This window comes from Sciurus carolinensis, chromosome 6 (genome assembly GCF_902686445.1).
Source record: "Sciurus carolinensis chromosome 6, mSciCar1.2, whole genome shotgun sequence".
NCBI lineage: Eukaryota > Metazoa > Chordata > Mammalia > Rodentia > Sciuridae > Sciurus > Sciurus carolinensis.
The window spans coordinates 7,809,993-7,833,675 of record NC_062218.1 but is presented as its reverse complement, the minus strand read 5'-3'; the positions used below and the strand labels follow the sequence as shown (position 1 = coordinate 7,833,675).

Here is a 23,683-nt window from a genome sequence, read left to right as displayed (position 1 = left end):
TAGTTTTCTGGATATTTATACTGAACACAGAAAAAGATATAGGTAGTTAATTCCATAGTGCTGCAAAGATCACTCTTCTTCCACAGTATCAACTCCTACTTGTATTGCAGTAAAAACCCTGTATGCGCATGATACCATTCAGAAAAATGAGTTTATTTCTGAGTTAAGTTCTGAGTAATGGGATTGAACAGAAGTAAAGTGTCAAACCTCCAAGTTGAGCCTTTATAGGCAAGAGAAGTCCCGTGCTCTGTCTTTCTGCTGGTTGCAAAGCAGATTTGGTGTGAGAAATATGGAGCTAAAAAGACCAGAAAATCAACAAGGCATGGCAAAGCAGCAGGGGGAAGGAAACGGGCGCCTGATGACCTGGGGTAGCACAGTCACCCTGAGTTGTTCATGTGAGAAAGAAGTGGACTCCCTTTGTGCATAGGCCACTGTGAATTCAGATCACTGTCATGCACAGCTGAATGTTTGTAGCCAAATCAGGCACCTGGGAGTGGAATGTTGCAAGTTGTGTTTGTAATAATCCAGCTGGTCGGACTGATGTCGCTAGCTTAGACAAAGCGTTTGGACAGTGGGTGGCAAAGACACAGATTCTGGTGGGTAGGGAGAGGTGACCCTTGTTATGCAGTGACAAAGTGTTTGATGACCTTGTCACTGGCAGTATCTTGGGAGGTAGAACATGTGCCATGAGCAACATCAGTGGACATGATCAGAAAATTGGGAATGTTCTCAACAGAGTTGCATGAACTTAAGGCAACTTTTGACAGAGGACAGAAGACAGGAAATTAAAAAACTGAATTTTCCAGTTAAAATGATCAACCACTGCCTGCTAAGTTTTGAGGACATCTTGTTGCCCAAGAAATCATGTGGGAAAGCATGTGACTGGGGACTCCCTGCAGTGAAATGTGTGCCCAGCTGGACCTCAACGACCGGTGGACAAAGAGGTCAATGGACAAGGATCTCCTTCTAGAGAGCTCTGCCAGGGCCACCAGATAGAGTCACCAAGGTGCTGATTCTTCAGTGGATCTTTGGAAGAGTTGGTCTCTGGCAAGGACCTGCCACTGTTCTTTGTCTTCCACTGGGCAAGTTTGCTTGTTTGCTTTCTATTAAAGTTTCTATTCCTAGTCCACCATTGTAGGTTGACACTGGAGGGTGGACTGAAGATTTTCCTTTCAGTTTCACATTTGCTGGACTGAGAAGAGCAAGGCTGGGTCCAGCAGAGAAGAGTGTGAGCGCGTGCTTCACGCGACAACAAGAAGTAGCCCTTTGGGACAAGGGGATCGTCTCCTGTGGGTAGAGACGAATGTCTTCTTTCTGTGAGAAGAAGGGTAGGCGCAGATATTTGGATGGCCAGAGAGTCAACTAAGCCCACATTACAATGACCTTTGTTTTTTCCAAGGTATAGAATGCTACGTACTATGTTTAGCTGGACACATGGCTTCCCAGAATCTAGGTCTGCACACGACTGTCCAGGGAAATATGTGTGCAACTTCCAGGGCATGTCCACAGAGCCAGGGCCTGCGTTTCCCTCTCCTTGCTCCCATTTCTTCCCTCCTGGCTGGAATTTTCTGGTTAACCATGTAGATTCCGGAGGCCCCTATGAATGGCACAGCCACAGGTGGAGGAGCCAGCCGGTACTTACGGCATGATAGCCTCTGCCCGGGGAGGGGGAGCAGTGAGGGGTACATAGGAGCCCCCTTGGGTAAGAACTTGACGGTCCAGTGGGTGAGGTGGGAGGGCTGGTTCACATGCCTGAGAAGGCATCAGATGCAGCCCTGTCCCCAGATGTCTCTGTAACCAGGAAGGACACACGATGACACCAGCCTCAGTGTCCCCGTTTGTGTGATGAGGTTGAGGGTCAACAGTCTTGAAAGTCCCTCCTAGCTCTCCACTCCTATCTTGACATTAACCAAGTAATATTAATTTTGCACTTTCATAATCTGCAATTATACATTCTCGTCTTCGACTCCATCTGCTTGCTGACCTCGGAATGTAAGCCATTAAAACTTGGAATAAAAGCGCTTAGGAGTGAAGTTTGCTTTTTTGTTATGAAATAAAATTAAAGTGCCGGGAGTGTTTTGTCAGTTCGAATTAACATTTGGACACAGGAAGGCCCTGATGTGTGTGGGGGAGGCGGCAAGCAGTCTTTTCACTCTGTGCTCTGTTCGCTTTCTCTTAAAATTAGGGACAAAGAGGAGTCACGCTTTGAAATCGAATGAGATTTTCTTTTCCTAATTCAAAATAGTTTGAAGAGTATTTTCATTTCTCACCCATTGTTTTCTAAGTAAACCCTGGTTCTGATGCCCTTATGCTCAGGTCAGCCTAGGGAGATCCGCCCGCAACTCTCCTGACCTTGCCTCTGACCTTTTACCTGGAAGGAGAATCAGCCCAAGCAGGGATCCTGCACCAGGTGTTTCTGGATGTGTCACGGCTGCCCTGTTCCAGTCTTGCAGCCTTAAGATCACTTTTAGCCTGGACTGGCAAGGCCTTGCATGAAATCCCATAACCTTCCACACTTTTTGTCCCCAGTCTCTAAGGGATTTGATGGGCGAGAGCTCTTTTTGTAGTGTCATAACTTTGGGCAGACCACATTTAGTGTGACTTAAAAGGCAGAGTTTCTTCAAGTATGTGAACTGAGGAAAATCAGTTACTGTATAATACAAAGGAGTTCTCCACATTAGATAATGTCCTTCTCTGAGTTAGAGCAATTTACCCAATACTTGGTATTTTTGTCACATTTTAACATGGCTGGAAACAATCTAGAATAGCAATATCACCATTCATCTTATTTTCATTCCACAAGCAAAAACCTTTTTGAGCATCTAGTACACTGAAATCATTGTTCCGGGCCCTGTGAACGCCAAGAAGACCAAACAGTCTTTGTGCACACAGCTGAGGTTCCTGAAGCCACTTTCCGGTGCCCGAGGATGAAGACCACGAGGGGAAGAGAGTGCCAGCCTCCCAGCCAGAGGAATGGCAGGATTTTGCATTAGTGCTGACTTCCAGAAGGTCATCTGCAGGCTGTTTGCTAATGTCCTGAAGGTCGGAATCTCAAAGCATGGTCCCTGCACATGGAGCATCAGTATCACCTGGAAATGAGCTGAAGAAGGAAAGTTTTGGACCCCACCCAAGAGGTACTGAAACAGAAATGCAGGAAGTTATCTGACATGGTCGGATTATAACAAGCCCTCCCGTGCCTTGAGTTTGAGAAACTTTTCCTCCTCTAAGTTGTTCTTGTCTGGTATTTTGGTCACAGTGATGAAAACCTACCTAACAGAGGAACAACGTAGAACACGGTGGAAGATGGAAGGTAGGAGGAGCAGGTGTGAGAACAAGGAGCCTTTAGCCCATTTCCTCACCCCTGGCCCCCAAGATCCTGACATGGTTCTCGGGGGTAAGTTTTCAGCATTTTTTGGAGGTAGACGAAGGTGAAATAAATATTGCTCTAGCTCTTACACTGGCATGGTCAGATGATCCTGTCTGTGCTGGTTGGTGTGAAGTTGGGCTAGTGGAAGAGTGAGCCATGGCCTAAGGCCTTGGTGCTGTCCAGTGGATAGTCCTTTATCAGTCATCCTCAGAGGGTACATGCACCAGAGCTGTGAAAGCCGCTTCTGGCAGATGTGTGTGTGTGTGTGTGTGTGTGTGCTTGTGTGTGTTTGTGTGTACACACATGCAAGTGTAACAGAGAAGAACAGAAGAGACAGAGACAGGGAAAGAAACAGAGAAAGAAAGCATCAAGAGGGAATGGAGGGAGGGAGGGAATGAGAGAGAGAGAGAGAGAAAAAGTGAGAGAGAGAGAGAGAAAGTGAGAAAGAGAGAGAGAGAAAGAGAGAGAGAGCGAGAGAGAGAGAGAGAGAGAGAGAGAGAGAGACACTCTCAAAATACTGGTAGCCCTTAAAGTGATAAATTTGGCAATAAACTTGTTATGGTTCAGATCTGCAATGTCCCCCAGAGGTTCATGTGTTGACAGCTGGTCTCCAGTGAAGCAACCTTCAGAGGTGGGGCTTTGGGAAGTTTCTGGATCATGAGGGCTCTTATCCATGGATTAACACATTGATGGATTCACAATTTGGTGTCATTTTTGGGAGGTGGTAAAAACTGCATTGATAAAATGGGTCCTTGGGGACTTGCCTTGGGACTTTATCTTGTGCCCCAAACCCTTGCTCTTGCTCTCAGCTCCCTGGTCACCACAAGGTGGGGCACTTCTGCTTTGCACTAAGCCCTCTCCACCTTGATATTCTACCTTGTCTCAAGTCCAAAGCAATGGAACCACTTGACCATGAACTAAAACCTCTGAAACCATGAGCCAAAATAAATCTTTCCTCCTCGGTTTAGGATTTTTTTTTTTTTTTTTTGGTCAAGAGATGAAAAAGTAAAAGAACTTTTGCCTGGGATGTTAGTGATAAACAAATGATAGAAATAGATACAAACTGATATTTAAGTGAATACTTGAGCCAGATCAGCAAATATTAAGAATCTCCTGTGACGACAGGGAGTCTGGCCAGAGCAACATGCCTCTCGGCCCAGCTCTAGGGAGGATGAGCTGCTGTGCAGGACACTCAGGGCAGGAATTTTCAGAGCTTCAGGGATGGATGGTGGGACATTTCTGTTTCCCTGGGCCCATTCTTTCTCAGGACCATCAGAACGCTTCATGCTTTACAGACAGCTGATAGTTTGTACTGACAATATTGAGGTCACTGGTTCTTAATGGCCTTGTGTATCGGATTCACCTGGGGGGCATTTTTGAAGTCACAGGTCTGAGCCCTACCCCATGGGACTCCGACTCATTGGGTGTAGGGTCAGCTGTGGCTTGCATATGTTGAGAAACTCCCCAGATATTTCTGATTAATCATAACGGTTAAGGGGCATCACCACCTCCTCTGAGGAAGTTCTGGAGATGAACAGCAAATTCTGTCGTAAGGTTCTTTAAGTTTGGAACAGCGCAAAGAGGGGGCAGTTGGGAGTCAAGTACTTCTGGACATTAGTTTAGGATTTACTTCATAGAGGTGGGCTGTCTCTGAGCCATCTGTCCAAAATTATGGAGTGATTCCGCTTATGGCCACAGTCTCTGAGTGTCCTGTGCCACGTTGCCTCATTCACGGAGGGTTCCTCCTGGAGATGGCAATGCCAACATTGGCCACACACCCGAGACCCATTTGTCTTCACGAGAGCCCCCACCCTTAGCTCCCATTGTCCTGGACACACTGTGGACCACCAGGATTCCATGGCAACAGTTCCTAGACCTCATCTCATCCTCCAGTCCATCGACATCATCATCCATTTGTCCCAGTGTCCTCCTTCATTAGTTCACACTGCACGGTCGCCTTAAAAGACTTCTTTGCAAACATCCTCGGCCTTCCAGCAGCTCTCTCCTCTTGTCTGAGGAAATCATTTCTGGGTTGGGCTCCATCATCAGCCTTATCTTGCCAGCATCTGAGCTGCAGACTGATGCTGGACAGAATCCCACAAGGATGCTGACAGGGTTCATTTGGGGATGAGCTTCACTGGTCACTCAGTGCAGCAGGGAGATTCAAGTATGTCTCCCCAGTAAGTTTATTTTTCCTGGTTTCCAAGATGTCGACCTTATACTTTCTCTTCCCTCTTCATTACCCCGACTCTACCCCGCACACAACTGGATCTCGTAGTCATTAGGAAAAGAAAAGTTCTCAGGAGGGCAGACATCCATCTGCACCAACCAAGATATTACTCCTATTCCTGCCCGGGCTTGGTCGCCCTGGTCTTCCCCTGCTATGACAATTCCAGGAAGGTCCTGCTCTCCAAACACAAATCCCTTTGCCCCTCATCTTTCTAAGGCCTTTATTCTTGAAACTATCTTATTTCGCTACTACATAGACAATTCCAGCCCGGATATGGTGGTCTTTCTACCAACATACAAATATGCTCCCAATGACCCACTTTAAAAAATAGCCTCCATGCACGTCCCTCCAGCTGCTACCAGCTTCTTTGTTTCTCTTCAGGACAAAGCCTCTCTAATGAGCTTCCTCCGCCAACTGCACTTCCTTATTTCCATTAAACCTCTTTATTGAATTATGAAATCTTTTGAGCATACACAAAAAGATAATAATCTAATGAACACCCACCAAACCAGCTCTGTTTGATCTTAATATTTTTCAGTATTTACTTCATATCTTATTGTTTGTTTTAATGGAAAAACAGAATCGCAGACAAGGTTGGTGGCCCCTGTTTTGCTCTCCCTTCCCTCCTAAGAGATAAAACCCCTTAATGTAGTGTTTATCATTTGGGTGCTATTTTACTATGGATGTACCCATGAATTAAATAGATGTGATTGATATTTTTGCTTCAATCTATCGTATAACTGGCAGTACATTACATGTCCCTTCTGCAACCTTGCCAACTAGACAGTATGGAATGTACATTTTAGACATTGCCAGAGTAGCTGAAATGCCTTCCCAAGTGTTGGAATAAATTTAGGCCTCCAAAGTCCTCCTTACCAATATTTAATAAGCATTGACATTGTCAGACTTTTCATTATATTGGCATGAAATGTTGCCTCCACGTTCAGTTGGATTTCCATGGGAGTAGGGAGGTTGCATGGTGCTCTTAGGCTCATTCGCCAGTGAGCTTCCTGTACTGTGCACATTTCCCCGTGCTTTGTCTTTTCCAGTGGGATGGTGGGAGTTTGAGAGTATATTTTGCCTACCCCTTTTGTTATTTGTATGCCCTGAAAATTCCCCTGAGCCATGGCTTGCTTTTAAGTCATATATCACTAAACGGAAGTTCTCAACTTTAATGTGGTTTTCTGTATTGATTTTTTTTCTCTTTATGGCTGGACTTTGTATCTTATTTTAAGAACTGCTTCCCCACCCAGAGGTCACGCAGATGGCTTCTTATGTTTTCCTAAGTGTTTTACTGTTTTGTTTTCTTAAGTGTTTTAATATTTTGTTTCTCACTTTCCCTTTACTGTACTTTGAAGGTACTTCTGTGAATGACTTGAGGAAGATATCTAACTTAATGCTCCTACACCTGGATGTTCAACTAAGACCCACAGATAGAGTCCATTCTCTCCACTGTGTGTCACAAGCCACCTTTGTTACCTGTCAAGATGGAGCCCGCGTGAGTCTGTTCATGGACTGAGTTAAGCTCTTCTCTTTGTCTATCCCTGGGCTAATATCTCATTGTCTTCATTTCTACAGCTTTGTAAATAATACTGATATGAGTTACTCCAACCTTCTTCATCTTCCACAACAAACTCCTTAACCATTCATGAAATTTTGCTCTGGCTTTGCTTATAAATTTTGGGATCTTCTCAAGCCTGCAAAAGGGTGGTCAACATTTTGATTGGGTCTGCATTATTTTAAAGGATAGATTTGGGGAGCCTTTGAAATATATTCCGAATCATACGTAAGTACAGAATACATCAATTTATACATCAATTTAGGTTATAAATTAAGTTTTATAAATTTGTCATGAAAGTCTTTCAGAACTTATAGAACTCTTTATTCTAATGGTTGATTGGTCTATTTTCCTAAGTGTGTTTATTAAAGATAATTGTATCACCTGCAATTAAAAAGTTCTCCCTTTTCAATCATTCTTCCAGTAGTAAAGAGAAGTGTCCCTAAGAAGGATGTCTGACTCAGCCTTCCCTTTCAATTGAATACCTCCAAGTTTTCACCATTAAATACAAAGTTTTTTGTTGATGTTTTTGCTAAATAGTCTATTGAATTATGTAAATTTCCTTCTATTAACTAGTCAGCTAAGAGTTTTTTGTTTTCTTTTAATTTTAATTTTTTTATTTGTTCTAATTAGTTATACATGACAGTAAAATGCATTTATGCATTTTGATAAATCATACATAAATGGAGTGTAAATTCTCATTTTTCTGATTGCACATATTGTAGGATCCCATCTGTCTTTCAGTCATCTATGTACAAGAGGTAATGTCTGTTTCACTCTACTCTCCTTCCTCCCCCATACCCCTTCCCTCCCTTCACTCCCCTCTACCTAATCTAAAGTAACTCTATTCTTCCCTAGTGACCCTTATTGTGAATTAAGTCAGTTAAGAGGTTTTTAAATAATAAATTCATGCTTAATGTTAGCAAAGCATATTCTGTAGCTATTAAAATGATCATATGATTTTTATTTAATCTGTTGATGATATGATTTATACTAGAATTTTTTTCTAATGGCAAAACATTTTTGAATGTTTGAATTTGGTCTAAGATTTTTCTATTCACTGGAAAACATTTTGTAAAATAAGGAATAATTGTACCTTGAATATTTCTGAGAAAACCACCCACAACTGTTTTTCTGTTTTACCTGGTATTTACTATTCAGTTTCTTTAGTGACTATACTTCTGAGTGCCTTGTCATTGCTTCTGTAGTTTTATGAAGTTATATTTTTCTAGGAACTTATATACATTACAGAGGTTTTTCTGTTTTATTAATCTTTTTAAAAATAGCTTTTGTGTTATTCTATTGTATCCTTAGAGTCTATTTCATGATATGTGATATAAACTACATTGTTTCCTTTCATGCTGTTCTTTCTCTGACTTTTTGAGTTGGACATTTACCTTATCTAAGTTTTTTCCTGGTAAAAGTATTTAGGGCTTCATCACGTATGTTGTACATGATGTATTTTCAACTAATCAGAATGTTGGTAGAAACAGACAATCAAGGTCATTCTAATAAGGTCTCAGACAGGAATGAAGAATCAGTTATTGGAAACTGGAGGAAAGGCTAACCCTGTTCTGAAGGGGCAAAAACTTGACTGAATTGTGCCCATGTGCTAGTGCTTCATGGAAGGCAGAATTTAAGGGCAATTAGAATGTTGGCAGAAGAAATTCATAAGCAAAGTGCTCAGAATGCAGCATATCTTTTACTACCTACAGTAAAACACAAGAAAAAAGACAAAAAGTAAAGATGGAGTTTATCATCAAAAGCAAAGTAGAACTTGAAGAGTAAGAAAAGTCTCAGTCTGGCCAGGCTATAAAGCATAAAAAGACATGTTTAGGAGAGAAGACCAGGGTGAGACCAAGCAAATATCTGGTAAGGAAATGAATATGGCAATTAGAAGCTATTTGTCAAGATCATGGGAGAATGCTTCCAAAGGCATTTTAGAGATTTTCAAAGACGTTCCTTCTATCACAGACCCAGAGTGGCAGGGTCATGAGGTCAAATGATTTTAAGGAGACCCAGTCTCTGTGGGACCTCAGGGCTGCCTCAAGTCTTAGCTGCCTGCTTTCCAGCACAGTGCTCCTCAGCTGCCCCAGTTGCAGTTCAAGTGGATCCAGATGTGGCTTGGGCTGCCCTTGTGGATGGGACAAATGGCAAACTTTGGCCGAGTTTCTGCAGTGCAACTCAGCAGGTGCACAGAGTGCACAAGTATGGAGACCTTGGAGAAGCAGGGCCCAGGTAGACCTGCCACAGGGCAAGACTGCTGTGATCCACTAGGGTAGTGCCCAGTGGACCTGTGGGGCAGGGCTGCCCAACACCCTGGAGCAGCAGAGCACAGCATGCAACACCAGCCTAGGACAGCTGCAGGCACTGGTGTGCAACCTGGGAGAACTGCCGCATGTGTGATATCCAGTTACCTGTGGGCAGGGCTGCGGGAGCCTCACAGACCCAATCCCTACCCATTGTTTGTCAAAGACTATTCTCAAGCTCTGAGTTTAACGGTGTGTACCTGCATGGGGACTTACTAGGGACCGGCTATTCCTTTCCTCTTGCTTTTTTGTCCCTTTTGGGATGGGAATGTTTGCTCCCTATCTGTCCTACCACTGTGTGTTGGGATCTGACCACACCTTGATTTCACAGGCTCACAGCTGGACAGGGATTTGCCTCAGGATGAATCTTACCTTGAGTCTCACCCATACCTGATATAGATGTTATTTAGATGGGATTTTGGGCTTAAACGTTTATGTTGGAACAAGTTCGTGGCTATTGGAACAGAATGAATGTATTTTGCCTATGAGAAGGACATGAATTTGGGGGATGCAGAGACAGAATGCTATGATTTAAAAGTACTCCCTTTAAATTTTATGTCAAAACTTAATCATCAATGAAACAGTAAAAAGAGCTGGGGTATTTAGAAGGTGATTAGTGTGTAAGGCTCTGTCCTCATAGGTGGGATTAGTGACTTTATAAAAGGGTCGGTGAGATCTAGCTGGCCTTCTTGTCCCTTCCATCTCGTCCATCATACAAGGACATAGTGTTCCCTCCAGAGGATGTGCCAATGAGGTGCCACCATGGAAGCACAGACCAAGCCCTCACCACCCTCTAAGCCTCTTGGTACCTGGATGGTGGACTCCCTAGCCTCCAGAACCACGAGAAGTAAATTTCTATTGTTTATGAATTACTGAGTTCAAGGTATTTTTTTATATTAGTGTGCAATGGCCTAAGACAGTTATCTATAGCTATTCTTTTGCAATTATGATCACTGCCTTTGCTATTATAATAAGTGTGCTTGAATTAAAGTCCAATGTTAATCAGTATTTCTACTCTTCTCTGGAGTCTACTCACTTCCCATCTCCCCACTTTCTTATTGGTCTCTTCTATCAAATGTCAACTCAAGTGCCACTTTTTCAGTGACACCTCTCCTGAGTCACTGGACTAACCCATATCCCCGATTTTCTGTCCTTGCACTAATCAGGACTTACAATTACATAGGTGTCAGATCCATAGTTAACGTCTACCTTCCCCAGTAACCCCGAGAAGGGCAGGGATGGCCTCTGTGCTGCTCTGCATTCTACGCAGCAGCAATTGCATTCTTATGCTAAAAACAGAACAGAAACAAAGAGGAATAAATCACAGGGAACAGAGCTTCTCATGTCATGAAGTCTGGGGTGCAGTCACTCAGCACCGAGATGGGGGTGCCACCGTTTCAGCAGCGACTCGTGTTCCTTTCACCGTATCATCCTTGGCTCATGGCCTACATCCTCAAGGTCACCTTGCAGTCCAAGAGGGAATTTCACCGATCACAATCAAGTTCCAGGAAGAAAGGCAGCAAAGATCATTCCCATTAGTTAACGCTTTCCAAAACACTCCACCCACCTTGCATATCTAAGTCATCACCAAGTTCCGTGGTTTCACCTAGCTGCAAGAAAGTTTTGTTCTTTGTTCTTGTTTGAAAGCCAGGTAGTTTGCAATTTAAATAAAATCAGTGTATGAAGGATGATATGTGTGGTGATGGGAGGCTGCTGTTTGGGGAATAAGTACGATGACAGGGAGACCTGCAGGAGGCTTTGGTGTTTGGATGAGAGAAGCTGACATGCTGAATCAAGGAAGTAATAACGGGAATGAAGAGGAGGGTCTGAAATGAGATTTGACAGAGGGCTTTAGGATCCCTGATGGTCTGCTTCCTACTGATTTGCTTCTGAAGACATTTTGGTTTAATTTCATACATGTTGTTCTCATTGAATTCAAGGTCATTATGAGTTAATCTCCCAAGTCAGAGGAACTTGTGCTTCTAAATCTGAGGAGGGTGACCACTATTTTTGAAAATACATTTCTAAAGGTACTTATTTCCTCTCAAAGCTCTAGCTTCAAAGGCAGGAATACAGAGGACATTGATTAATAAGTGTCAAATATCTTTTTTAAAAAGGCATACCCATTCTTTGCTCGTAGGCACTTAAGATATATCCAAGTCTCAATGTCAGAAAATAACACTCAGCAAACCATACGGATGCTTTATCTTCATGCCACAAACCATCTGTATTTCCTGTAGATATTCCAAAAAATCTTTTAAACTTAGCATTTTTTCCTTTCCCTGCACCATACTTATAAAAGACAACTTGGGCTGTTTTGAGGACACCAATTTTATCTCAAGGAAATTGGGTTGCTAGAAAAATATATCTAGAAATATAACCCAAAAGATAAGGCAAAATATTTCCAGATTTTTAGAATACTTTGGTTTTCTGTATATGGCTAAAGTAAAATACAATGTCCTACTGAAATTTTAAGGATGGCTATATACTCCCCTAAAAAAAGAAAAAAACCCAGCTATTGAAACATTCCCCATAACTGGTAGTGAGCGTGTCTTGCTGAACGTGTGCTCAGGTGCTTACATTCTTGAGCTGTTCATTGCTTTGACCACTGGACTTAACTGGGCTTCTCCCTTGAATGTGGCATGAGGTAGCAGGATGTGGTTCTCACCTGGGGAGTGAATTCAAGAGAACTCACAGGTGAGAAGAACTCACTTGGAATGGTGAGGGCAGGTCATTCTGTATCAACCTCTGTGTAACAACCAGCAACTACAGAGCAGATCCCTCTACCTGGGAAGGGTGAGGCAGCCATGGGTAGAACTGGGTAGAAATCAGATGTCAGAGAGGGACCAGATGGATGGAGTCTCCAGTGCAGACTGGTAGAGTGTTAAGGACCAGGAACCCGATTTTGCAACGTGCCCGTTTGTGGTCATTCTCATACGTGCTACGGCCACTTTCTTTTGAGGAGTGTGGACTGTTGATTTAGAAATAGAATTGGTGTGCTCACCGGTAACCACCAACAGAGTGAGCTCTGCTTTGGAGGGCAGTGTGTGCTTCTTGGGACGAAAAGAGCCCTAAACGGAACTTGGCAAAGCTCAAGAGAATGTAGTAGGGGCAGATGGTTCCTGGAAATCTCCCTATCTTCAGATTCTTCATCAGTCAAAACTTGGGGGAACATCACAGTGTCACCTGTAGCCACAATCATGAGTCTTCCAAGTAATTTATAGTACATGAAAAAAGCCAGCTCTCAGCAATCTTACTGAGTCATCAAACTTCACTTCTTTTTTACCAATGTCTAGCTATGTTAAGAAAAAATAATTGATGGGATAATTCAGACAATCAAGTTTTTTTTTTCTTTTTCTTTCTTTCTTTCTTTCTTCTTCTTCTTCTTCTTCTTTTTTTTTTTTTGTTCTTAAATGCCATGGATCTAAAAAAACAGGAAACCAGGGATAAAAAGAGAAACTCATGAATGACAGTTGTAACACTTGCCTACAACATTTTTAGGAAAATCCAGTCAGGATGTAAATGAAAAGAGGTCACACTTTTTGGACTGAGTTTTTTTTTTTTTTTTTTAAGAATTTTAATACTATCTTACCACATCTTCAACACTGCCAGTACCGTGGTTTCACTTAATGGGCACCAGTGGTCCACAGCAGCCTCTTTGCCTGGTCCAGGTGATGTTCTCTTCAGCCCCCACCCTGTTCCTCTGCTCTAGGCTGGCAACTGAGCCTAATGGCCAAAATTCAAGCTCTAGAGAGGGATGTAAACACAAGACGAAATTGGCCGATTAGTTCAGAGACACAAGTGATGCTTCACGTTTCGGAGTAGAGATTGTGGTGAATCAGGAAATGGATGGCATTTTTCAAATCACATGAATCAGTGCCCCAGAATTCATCATTTTCACCATGTGTCCCTTTGGTCGTCTCATTCATTGACCTCATGTGCATGGTTCACCTGAAGCAGATTAGGAAGGACTCTATTTCTATTCTGAAGAGGACTAAAGAGTTTTTGTTTTACAATGACTACCCTTAGTTGTACAATGTGATGAGAAGCAGCTTAACATGGGTAGCTCTTCAGTGAGCAAGCCTTTTTCAAAGGAAAAAGAAGAAGAAATTCACTTAGAAAAAGGAAATACCTCTGTATACTTTAAAATAATTTTATAGAGAGCCAGGTCAAAGGCAATCCTCAGTTGACACTCATTTCATTTTAAGACAAGAATGCACTCTAAATTATAATTTAATTTCTTTCCCTGCTTATTAGCAATTTGTAATTCATTATCACTAAAATACATATCTTTTAAGGATGGTTCAGTACAGCCTGGAAACAGCAAAATTGAAGCCCCCTCCCCACGTACACACAGAACTGCTTAATTTGCCAAATTAAATGTTATAAGTCCTCTTTCCACAGCTTAGCTCTACGTGCTATGACATTCTATTTCTTAAAAAAAGAATTAAAGTGTTGGCTGCCTTCAACTGCAAACTTGAGAGGCAAGGAAGGGCCTGCTAAATACATTCGTCCTTCACCCTGCGGGCCACCTGAGGGCCACAGGGCTCAGCATAAAGCAGAGGCCCTCCTGCCTCCAACAGGCAACCAGGAAGACCTTGGCCAGCTGCCAAGCAGGCGGGAGGCTCCTAGGCCTCTGTGCCACGTAGGCAAGACAGGCAGTGTCCTGGAACCAGCCAGTGCCCCTCCACCACCCTCAAGCGCAGAGGGGAGAAGTCTAAAGGGTGTTCATTCAGGTGCCCAAGCTGGCAGCTGCCACAACCAGGCTAGAAGCACAGCTCAGGGAGGAGTGCTTCCCAAGAGGCCACCAGCTACTGACACTTCCTCCCCGACCTCTTAAAGGAAATACGAATATGGCCTTAAGCACCCAGGCAGCCCCATGGCCAGCTGGAGATACTGGGCATTTGGAATGGAATGGGCTTGCGTGGAAGCCTTCAGAACCGTTTAAGGTCGTTCAATAGAACAGTAATAGGAAAATAAGGACAAACTGATGGCGACTCATTCTACGGAGATCCGCTTGGATCTGCTTGGTCCTGCTGAGCTCTGACACATTCTGGCCACCCATTCGCCTCCGTTTCCTGAATGAGCTCGATGGAATCCCACCAATGCACAGGACCCCTCCCAGGATTTGCCTGACCAATCGACCACCTGGCATTGGCTCTGAAAGTGGTTGTATGAAAGTGAGCCACAGGGCCATCCCTCTGTTACTGCGGTTTGAGAGGGGCCATTCCTGAGAGGGTTTCCTAAGGCAGGAGCACCCTCTGAGGAGCAGATGGAAGGAAATAAAAAAGTGCAGACTGTTCTCCACCCCCATACTGAGGGAAAGGGTTATATGTGACCACTCAGGACTGGGAACCCAAGTTTTACTGTCTCATCAGATAATTTTAACACTCGTCCATTTTACAGTTTCAAACCAAGTGAAGCTGACCCCTCTCCTTAAAAGCTGTAGAACTGCAACAAAGTATCAAACTGCAGAAGTCTTCAAAGGTACTTTGTTTTCCTCTTATAAACTTCTCATCCGAGTGCTTAATCAGCAAGGCCCAAACGTCTCGTAAAAGTGCAACAGGGGCTGTTTGCTCCAGAATTGGAATAGGTGACTTTCGTCTAAGTGGCGTTCTCTCCTAAAGCTCAGCGTGGCTACTTGGTGACCTCTTGATCTGCTTCCCTGGTTCGGCAGATGTGTTCATTTCCCTGGCTTAATCCCTCTGAAAGCGGCCTGAACTAGGTGGGAGCCTCACCCCCAAATTGCTCCTTCAAGAAACTCTCCCAGTCTTTAAGGAGTTTCCTGCTCAGCACGTACGAGGATGTCACCGAAGAACAAAATCACAAACTCCGAGTCCGAGAGGACCGGAGGGCTCCCTCCCACCCTCTGCACAGATCTCGGCAAGGGACGCTACGTACCTGGAGCCTAGACGGGTAGGGCGGCTGCGCCACGTCTCGGTCTCGGCCCGGTCTGCCTCCGGCCCTTTATACTGCCCATCCCGCGGTGCAGCCACGTCTGAGGGACGGGACAGGGGCGGCACAGGGGCGGCGGAGCCACGGAAGGTCTCGGCGAGGCCGGGCCAGGAGTTCTCGAAAAGTCAGCGCTCGGGAGAACTTACACTTGGGAGGCAGGCGTGAACTCCTGGGGTGCAGTGGGGCGCTCGCGACTCTAAGGGGTCTCACCCGGGAAGGGGCGGGGCCGAAGGCGGGGCCGGGAGGTCAGGCGCGGGGTGGGGCGCTCGGGTTTCACTGGGGCAGGGAGGGGAAGGAGGAGGCGCGGCGGCGGGGCGGGGCGGGGGCGGGGCGAAGCGGCCCCGCGCTCCAGGCCCGCGCTCCCTGCCCGCGCACCCTGCGCGGCTCTACTCGCCGGGAAGGCGGCGCCGGCGGCGGCTGCTCTCGCTGCGCCCGCTCCCGCGCGCTGCCCTCCCGCCGCGGGTGGGCTCCGCAGCCTCTGGCTGCCCGCGGTCCCTGCCCCGCGGCGGCCACAACCTTCCACTCATTCTGCGCGGGGGCGCCAGGGCCAGTGCGACCGGTCTCGGGGCGCTCCCTGCTCCCACCCGTAGCTACCCTGCGGAGCTAGCTGGGGCACCCCACTTTGCCCCCTCGTTCGTCGTCTCTGCCGGGTGCGAACTTGCCCACCCGCAGGCCGACCCCGCGCCCGAGAACTCTGTGCTCCTTGGGGTCGAGCGGGTCCCCAGCCTGGCGTGCAACGAGTAGGGGGCGACTTTGGGGAAGTGGTAGGGAGCAGTGGCTGCTGCTGCCTGGACTTCTCTCGCACGGTGCTGAAGAGGAGCCGCTCCGGGTCTCAGGGCGCTGGATGACTGGCACGAGGAGCGCGCCCCGCACCTGGTGAGCGAGCTCCCTGCCTGATCCCCGCGAGGCGGTGGACTGAGCCTCTGGCCGGGACCCGAGGACAGCAGCATTTGGCTAGTGGGTGGTGTAGATCTCGGATAGGGTCGATCTGCAGGCACCTGGGCGGGGACAGCCTGGTAGCGGCGCGCACTGGAATAGGACCACCATCAGTGCGGGGGCGCCCACAGTTGAGCTAGTGCACGGCTCGAAGTTTGTGCTGTCGCCTTTGCCGAGGTCTGAGAGTGCGGAGGTAAGGAGCGGGAGTGAAGTGGTGGGCCAGCCGGCTGTGGGCGAGACTGGACCGCTGCTCTGCACCTCCGAAAGGTGCGCAGCGGAGGGCTGCGCGCACCCGGCGCGCGGCCGGGCTCGCATTGTCGGGAGCCCGGGGCCCCGCGGCCGCGGCTTCGCGGTCCCGGAGCTGCCACCTCGCAGCAGCCCAGCCGGCTTGTGCACGATTTCCTGTTCTGGTTTCTTGGGCTTTGCGGCGCGCGCGCGAAACCGGGAGGCAATGGGACTTGGGCGCAATTCTGTCAAGCTCTTTGGGGAATGAGGGTGACTAAGGCGGAGACGCAGAGGCCTGGAGAAGCTCCTGCCAGGTGGGCTGCAACTAGGCGAGCTCCTTTCTGCGGATCTCTCTACCGTTCCACGGATTTAACATACCCTAGTTCCTAGCCCCGGAGGGAAATGTTCCTTCTAAGATGTGAACTGAGACCGAGAAGTGATTCCCCAAGGCACACCCGTGGCGCTCAATGCTGGGCCTAGCGCGATAAGATCCTGATTCCCCGGGCTTTGGCGGGAAGCTCGTTTCACCTCCTAGTCCCCTGGTCGCTTTGTACCTGGATGCGGCTGCCCAGAGTTGGGATTTAACTTTCCAGCTCTTGCGGCGTCCCGGGGACTCCCGGCAGGGGGCGCTGAGAGCGAGCACTCAAGAGAGTACCAGAGGATGAATGCTACAGGCAGTCGCTCTGTTCTGGGTGAGTGGGTGGGGGGTTCTAGGCAGCCCTTGCAGTAATTTCGTGGCGGTGGCAGGGGGTAGAAGGAGCTGGTCTTCTGACCACAGAGAGCTTTCTGTCTTGTTAGGAATGACAGGCGAACACAAGTCTTGTAACTAGAAAGGTCTCTTGCAGGGATAAATGTATTCATGCAAACTCTTGTCTGCACATCTTTCTCCTTGTGACTATTGTGTTTATCCAGAAAGAAATAGAAATTGGAGATATTTGGAGTTACGTTTAATACTGACATAAAGTTCTACTCTTTGCCAGCACATTAAACACCAGGAGTCACAAACAATTGTTGCAGCTCATTTTTAAGAAAAACAATTGTGTGTCACAGCTTACCCAGAAGAGCTCTGTCGGAGCGGTGGAGTTCGGGAACAGCAGATGTGTTATTCATTACAGAGCCTTTCATGAGGAGATGCAGAAAGGTAAAACTAGACTTTAATAGAAAATATTTTTCAATACCTAATTAGGATTAATTAATCCTAATTAATTCCATTTTCCTTATTTAAGAGAGGGTGAAGTTTATCATGCTTTCTTTTGTTGTCAAACTTCAGCTAAAGCAGATAATACCTTAGGGGTGTAAAACTTCTGAAGTAACTTTTCTTATTGGTGACTGTGTTTACCCCCAGTGAAACAAGGATTCCCCTCCAGATTGCTTTCTTCATCTTGTTTGACATGGGAAAGCAGTCCCACTGGGTCACTTGAGTTTGTTTCTTGTGAATACTTTTGAGATAGTAGTTTGTCCCTGGTGCTGCTTGTGAACACAATGTCTGTATACTCAACAGGACTATGGCGTTGATGAACTGGTACCTACTTTACATGTTTTTGTAGCTGACACATAGTTTTCTTGATAGGAAGTAGATGGATCGTGCTAATCATTTTTTGCCTTTTACGAATTGCTCTAGCTTAGTGCTTTAATGAAAGACAGCTGCAAGACCCTGCTGTGAGCCATCTTTGGTCTCCTGGGTGGGAAAGCTTGTCTCTGTCCAAAGGAAGTTTTTGAGATATTCAGAATTTGGTAAAAATAAATCTGTGTTCTTCACTGCTGTTTTCAAATGATTTCTTCACCATGTCTAGAGCAGAGGAAATAGAAACCCAGTGCAGAGGCTGTTAAAACTTGTTGATGATGAGACTAAAACGAATATAAGCACATTCTTGCAAGTTTTTGCATATGTTTTAGAGGGTTCCTGGGCCTTCTGAAGCCCTGTTCATAGATTTACTACAAAAAATTTGACTGTAGAGTATCTTTTAGTGTCTTGCTGGGGAACAAATGTTAAAACCAACAAGCCTTCCTCCCTCTTGTGGGCTCGTTGCTCACTTTGGATGCCGGTGCCTCAGGGACTCTCAGCCGTCCCTGATTTCGCGAGACCTGCCTATCTGAACAATTCTGTGGTTTTAATTAACGTGGGGACTGTTTATAAGGATTCCAAATGTCTTTGTTTTTCTTCTCATAAAGTCATTGAAATGAGGCTTTGCCTCTGATGGACGCACAGGAAGGTGGAGGAGGGGAGGGCAGAACTTTGATGAATATCCAGCCAAAGATAAAAAGGCCTTCTGTTAGGTAAATAAGTGATCAAGAACTCCAGACTTCACAAGGTCAGACACTAATCCCAAGAAAGAGGTTTGGACTACAAATCATATGGTTAATTATTTTGTAATAAATGCCAGTCAAGTAATCCATTTTTATAATAGTACAGGCACAACTATTTGAGAAAAGCATTCCTACATCCTGCATTAAATCCTTTATAATTCTTGTTTCTAAAATTATACCAATTAAAAAAAATTTTAAATGTTTCTGAAATTGTTGCTATGGTTACCCAGACAAATTGCTTAGGATATAATTATAATACCAAGGTGTCAAGTTTTTATGTTTAGTATTCAATAATGTTTAAAATGTAAATTGCAGTGTCTTATAAATTGAGTTACAACAAAGTGCTAAGTGTCTAATAGGGAGCTTGTACATTTCTTCCCACCTGCATCTGTTTGCAAATTCATACTGAGAAAGTTAACTGGGTTCTTGAATCCTCAAATGAGCCATGTGAGTTGTGTGTGCTCTCTGAGTACTCTTGTTGACAAAATAGACATTTTCACATATGCTCCAGCAAAGTTTCTAAATTAAGATGCAGAAGTCTGGTTGAAAATTCCTGGTTTTTATCATTCTGCTGCCCTGCAGAAATTATCTGTCATAGCTAGGGGGCAATCTGCTGTTTCTGATTCTTGCAGATTGGTAGCATCATGGCGATCAATTCAACAGGTGAGGACCAGCTCTTTAATGAAGTAGCTGGTGATATGTTTGGGAAATGTTATCACTTATCTCTTTGATGAATTTTTCAGATACTGGCTATCTAGAAGCACAAAATTAATTTCCAATCATGAAAAAAGAAGAAAAAAATAAAGTAAGCTAGAATACACATAAACTTTTCACTTTGAGTGATTCAGAATTTAAACCAAACAGATGAAAGCAAATCGACTTTCAAAAGAAGACACTGCTTTAACATACTGGTGTTGATACAGTTGATCTTTGCCATCAGAAATATCCCAGAACTTAGGAAACCTGGCTGTCCACTTCACAGGGTTTTTAAAAGCCAGGCACCTGCAAAGACAAGTCACGTGTCACCAGGGGCAGGATATTAGAAACTGTTAACAGTGAGCTCAAAAAAGCCAGAGCATTTTCCCAAAGGAGTCACTGTCATCTTCTTTCTTTTCCTTCGTTTTTTGTCCAAGAGTGTGTTTCATTTGTCAAGAGCAAATCCTCTTTCCCTTTCCTAAGTTCTAAAACACATTTCATAGTATTTACTGTGCATTTGGAAAGTGTAAAATCACTCCGTTTCTACTCTTTTCCTCCACATGTACTAGAATTGTCTTCCTGATTAGTATTGGAAGAAACGTGTTGAAAGAATAAATTTCTTAGAGGATGCATTTCTTTTATTTTCATCTGTGAACCCACTAATCTTTTATCTTCTCATCTTTCATTCATTTGTCATTGTATTTCTGTGAAATTGGCTGACCTAGAGTTCATGCAGAATGATGAGGACACACACACACTGGAACAATTTTATTTTATGTTGCAATTTTATGTATGTTTGAGAGTAAATCCCATTACTGCAATAGGTAATTCAATTACAGATATGTATGATAAATAACCAGAAGAGCGATGCTATCGCAAATCTTCTCTATTGGAGAAGTAATACCGTATTTGCTGAGATGTGAGATAAATAAGATACAGGCAAGTGACAATCAGGACCCAAGGACAGCTTGCTCACAGGAAATAGAGCCACTTGCAGTCTGTGCAGAGGCACCGAGTGTTTGCAGTGATATGTGATGTACCCAGGGGGAGAAAACAGAAAATAAAAAAAATAATTCTAAGAAGTTTCCTGTGATTTGTCTGCAGAATCATAAAATGGATAGCACTTAGCTGAAACTCCTGTTCTTCTGAATCACAGGCTGACACCAAATACAACTCTGAATAAATAACTTCCCTTTCTGTAGAACAAACACAAACCAAAGCCCAAATGGAGATGGTGGAGGGCTCCAAGAGATGTTTCAGTCCCAGGGATGCAGCTCCCCACACTTGCTGTGGAGGAAGACCATGTTGGAGACCAGAGACATTTGTGGTCCGGCCTCCTGTAACCACTGGGATTTTAGAAACACAGCTGGCTTCTCTGATTACTTTTATAGGACCAGAACTTAAATTTGCTATAAAACTTAACTGATTGTAAAGCTGAGAGTGTTGTTTGTAACTGGTGACATGAAACCAAACAAAACCAAAATTGCTCTGGATGTTAATCCTTTGTCCAGCAAATACTGTAATCAAACCATTATTCAGGCTTGTTGGCATATAAATACATACTAAATGAGGTCTTGATTCTAAGATGCCATTCGAATCCTTGTCTATTCTAGCTGTGAATGAACTTTACAAAGTTAGAGTTGTAGGAAAGATGGGTAGAAGAATTGCCCCAAACCCACGGTTTAATGGGGACTCTCCCTTGTTGGACCGGGCAGAGGGAGAAGCCTCCCTGGTGACTTAGAGGCCACTGGCAGGAGAGGGATGCCGAGGGAACGGCGTGCCTACTGTGCTGGAGAGATGTCAGCGGCTGGATGGATTCGCGGCAGCTGGAAATGGGTGGTGTGGGTGGGAACAGTGACATCATCATCCCTGTGTGACTCACGGAATCTGGTGGCAGCTCTGGGGGGACCCTGCACAGAGCTGCTGGACCATCCAGATGGACTTTGAGGTGGCCGGGAGCCAGGGCATGTCAGAATCTCACACGCATGTTGGTTTGTGGCTCTCGGAATTTCTGCCCCTCGAGCAGGTGGCAAGCAGAGGTGGAGATGCGAGTGGGGAGGAATTCTCCGCCAGGGGCCAAGTGTTTGGTCACCAAGGCGGGCCTTGGGAAGGAACAGCCTCACTAGAGGCTGTGAGGTAGAGAGCGGGTGGAGGGAACAAGCCAGGGCTGCAGGTTAGGATGTGGAGGGGGACCAGTGAGCAGGCCTGGCTGCCCGCCCCTCGTGGGCCACAGCTGGTCTCATTTCTGCTGCTTACCTTCAGGGTGGTCCTCAGGCCTGGGCCCGCAGTGGCAAGGAAGGGCTTGTTGGGTGGGGGTAAGAGGGGGTGTACCTGGGGCTGGGAGATGGGAAGAGTCGAGTGTGACCACTTCACTGTGGCCACTGTCCCTTTGTCCTCCCACCTCCTTTCTTGCTGCCTGTTCTTGGTGCTTTTTTCCCACTTTCCCAGGAGGGTCCAGCATCCGCTCTTAGGAGAGGAGTCTCCAGTGGCATCATCTGAAAGCACACCCCCTCTTCGCTCACCCCTGTGCTGGGCTGTTCCCCATCCTTGCACGTTACTGCCCCACTCATTGTGTTTATTCTTCAAGCCTTTCACCACTAGAGAAGGTCAGCGAGGGAGACAGTTGAGACCCTTGCTCATGGCCGTGGTCCTCCAGGGCCCAGGACAGTGGCTGGCATGCACAAGGCCTTACCAGAGGAGTGAATGCCCTTCTGAACTCCATGTGTAGCACGGGCTTCAATAGAAGGTCCTTGGTACAGGACTGGGCTTAAACAGACTTTTCTGCTGCAAAGCATGGATGATAAGCACTATTTATATTCTTCAGATGGAGACAAATGTTTCAAATATCTTCAGATTAACTTGTTAGCAGAGTCTTGAAATACGAATGCATTTGAAGCCTGGAGGTGGGGAGGCCATGTGCTGCTTCACATTTGCTAATTGCACAATAAGTAGATGCCTGTGAAATGCATTGATGACCTTGCTTGACTTGGAAATCAGCATACAAACACTTTATGTGTACTAAAACATTCAAACATTGAAATTCAGGGACATTGTTTACTTATTTAAAACAGCTCCCCACCCACCCACAGAAATTCCAGGGAACAAATTGTATTCTTGTTACATATTTTCACACATTACAGATTTTAGATATTCTAGAATATTTTAGAAAGGTGCAAGCTTTCTTATTCTTTTTCTGAGATCAGGACAGTAAGCCTCATTGCATGTGTAGATTTAATGAGCTCAGACGTAAATGGATAAACATACTGTGGTGTGTATATACGGGAAGCTGCTACTCAGCAGAAAAACAAGCAAACTCCTGATATATGTGGTAATACGTGTGAACCTTAAAAATCATGCTAAGTGAAAGAAGCCAGTTACAAAAGACTACGTATTACAAATTCCCTTTGTAGAAAGTTCCAGAGAAAGGCAAATCCAAGATGGAAAGCAAACAAGTAGTTGCCTTGGGCTGGCGGTGGGAACTGGAAGTGGTACAGGTGGACAGGCAGGATCTACTGGGGATGGTGGGAATGTCTAAGACTAGATCGTGGAGATGGTAGCATGCCTTTGTCAATTTACTGAAAATCACTGAATCGTACACTTACAATGAGTACATTTTATGGTGTGGTATTTATACTTCAATAGAGCTGGTTTAAAAAAAAAAAAAAGACAATCTGGGACAGAATCTCTAGAGTTGGAATAAATTAAACCTCTAGTGGCCCAAACGCAAATCCTGCTGCGCTTCCCGGGAATCCTGTTTCCATTGGCTTTACAGAGCATAGTGTCACAGCCGCTGGCCCTGAGATGAGAGGGACCACTTCTCTGATGTGGAGGCACTGCTTTTTGGGAAGTGCACAGGGCTGTGACCTCTGTCAGGAGCACAGGCAAACCCAGGCTGTTTTCGGATGAAACCACAGAATCACAATAAGCCAATCGATTAAATGATCTGCAGCTGAGGCCGCTCCAAGTTTGGTAGACCAATGACTCCTGGTGGTTCCTTAGATGCCCTCCTTTCCTGAGACTGCCATTGTTATACAGGCACAGCTCAGGGGGACGGGTGGCAACCCCAATCTCCTGGTCTCAACAGAGCCGCAAGATGGGGT

General features: G+C 45.3%; 1 protein-coding gene, 1 long non-coding RNA gene and 1 other non-coding gene across 3 annotated transcripts in view; 1 reads left to right on the top strand and 2 right to left on the bottom strand.

The window, feature by feature from the left end:
- Nucleotides 1-10,339: 10,339 nt before the first annotated feature.
- On the bottom strand, nucleotides 10,340-15,639 carry LOC124986480 (uncharacterized). The gene is made up of 3 exons (XR_007109009.1): nucleotides 15,366-15,639; nucleotides 13,057-13,211; nucleotides 10,340-12,888 (listed from the first exon to the last, which is right to left on the bottom strand). It is a non-coding gene; the product is annotated as an uncharacterized LOC124986480 (long non-coding RNA).
- On the bottom strand, nucleotides 13,297-13,366 carry LOC124987763 (small nucleolar RNA SNORD123). The gene has a single exon (XR_007109273.1). It is a non-coding gene; the product is annotated as a small nucleolar RNA SNORD123 (small nucleolar RNA).
- A 154-nt stretch (nucleotides 15,640-15,793) lies between the features above and the next one.
- Sema5a (semaphorin 5A) overlaps nucleotides 15,794-23,683 on the top strand; it is a 443,089-nt gene continuing 435,199 nt past the window's right edge. Inside the window, 1 exon segment of the mRNA XM_047556570.1 lies at nucleotides 15,794-16,548. The gene's annotated coding sequence lies outside the window, so the exon portion shown is untranslated.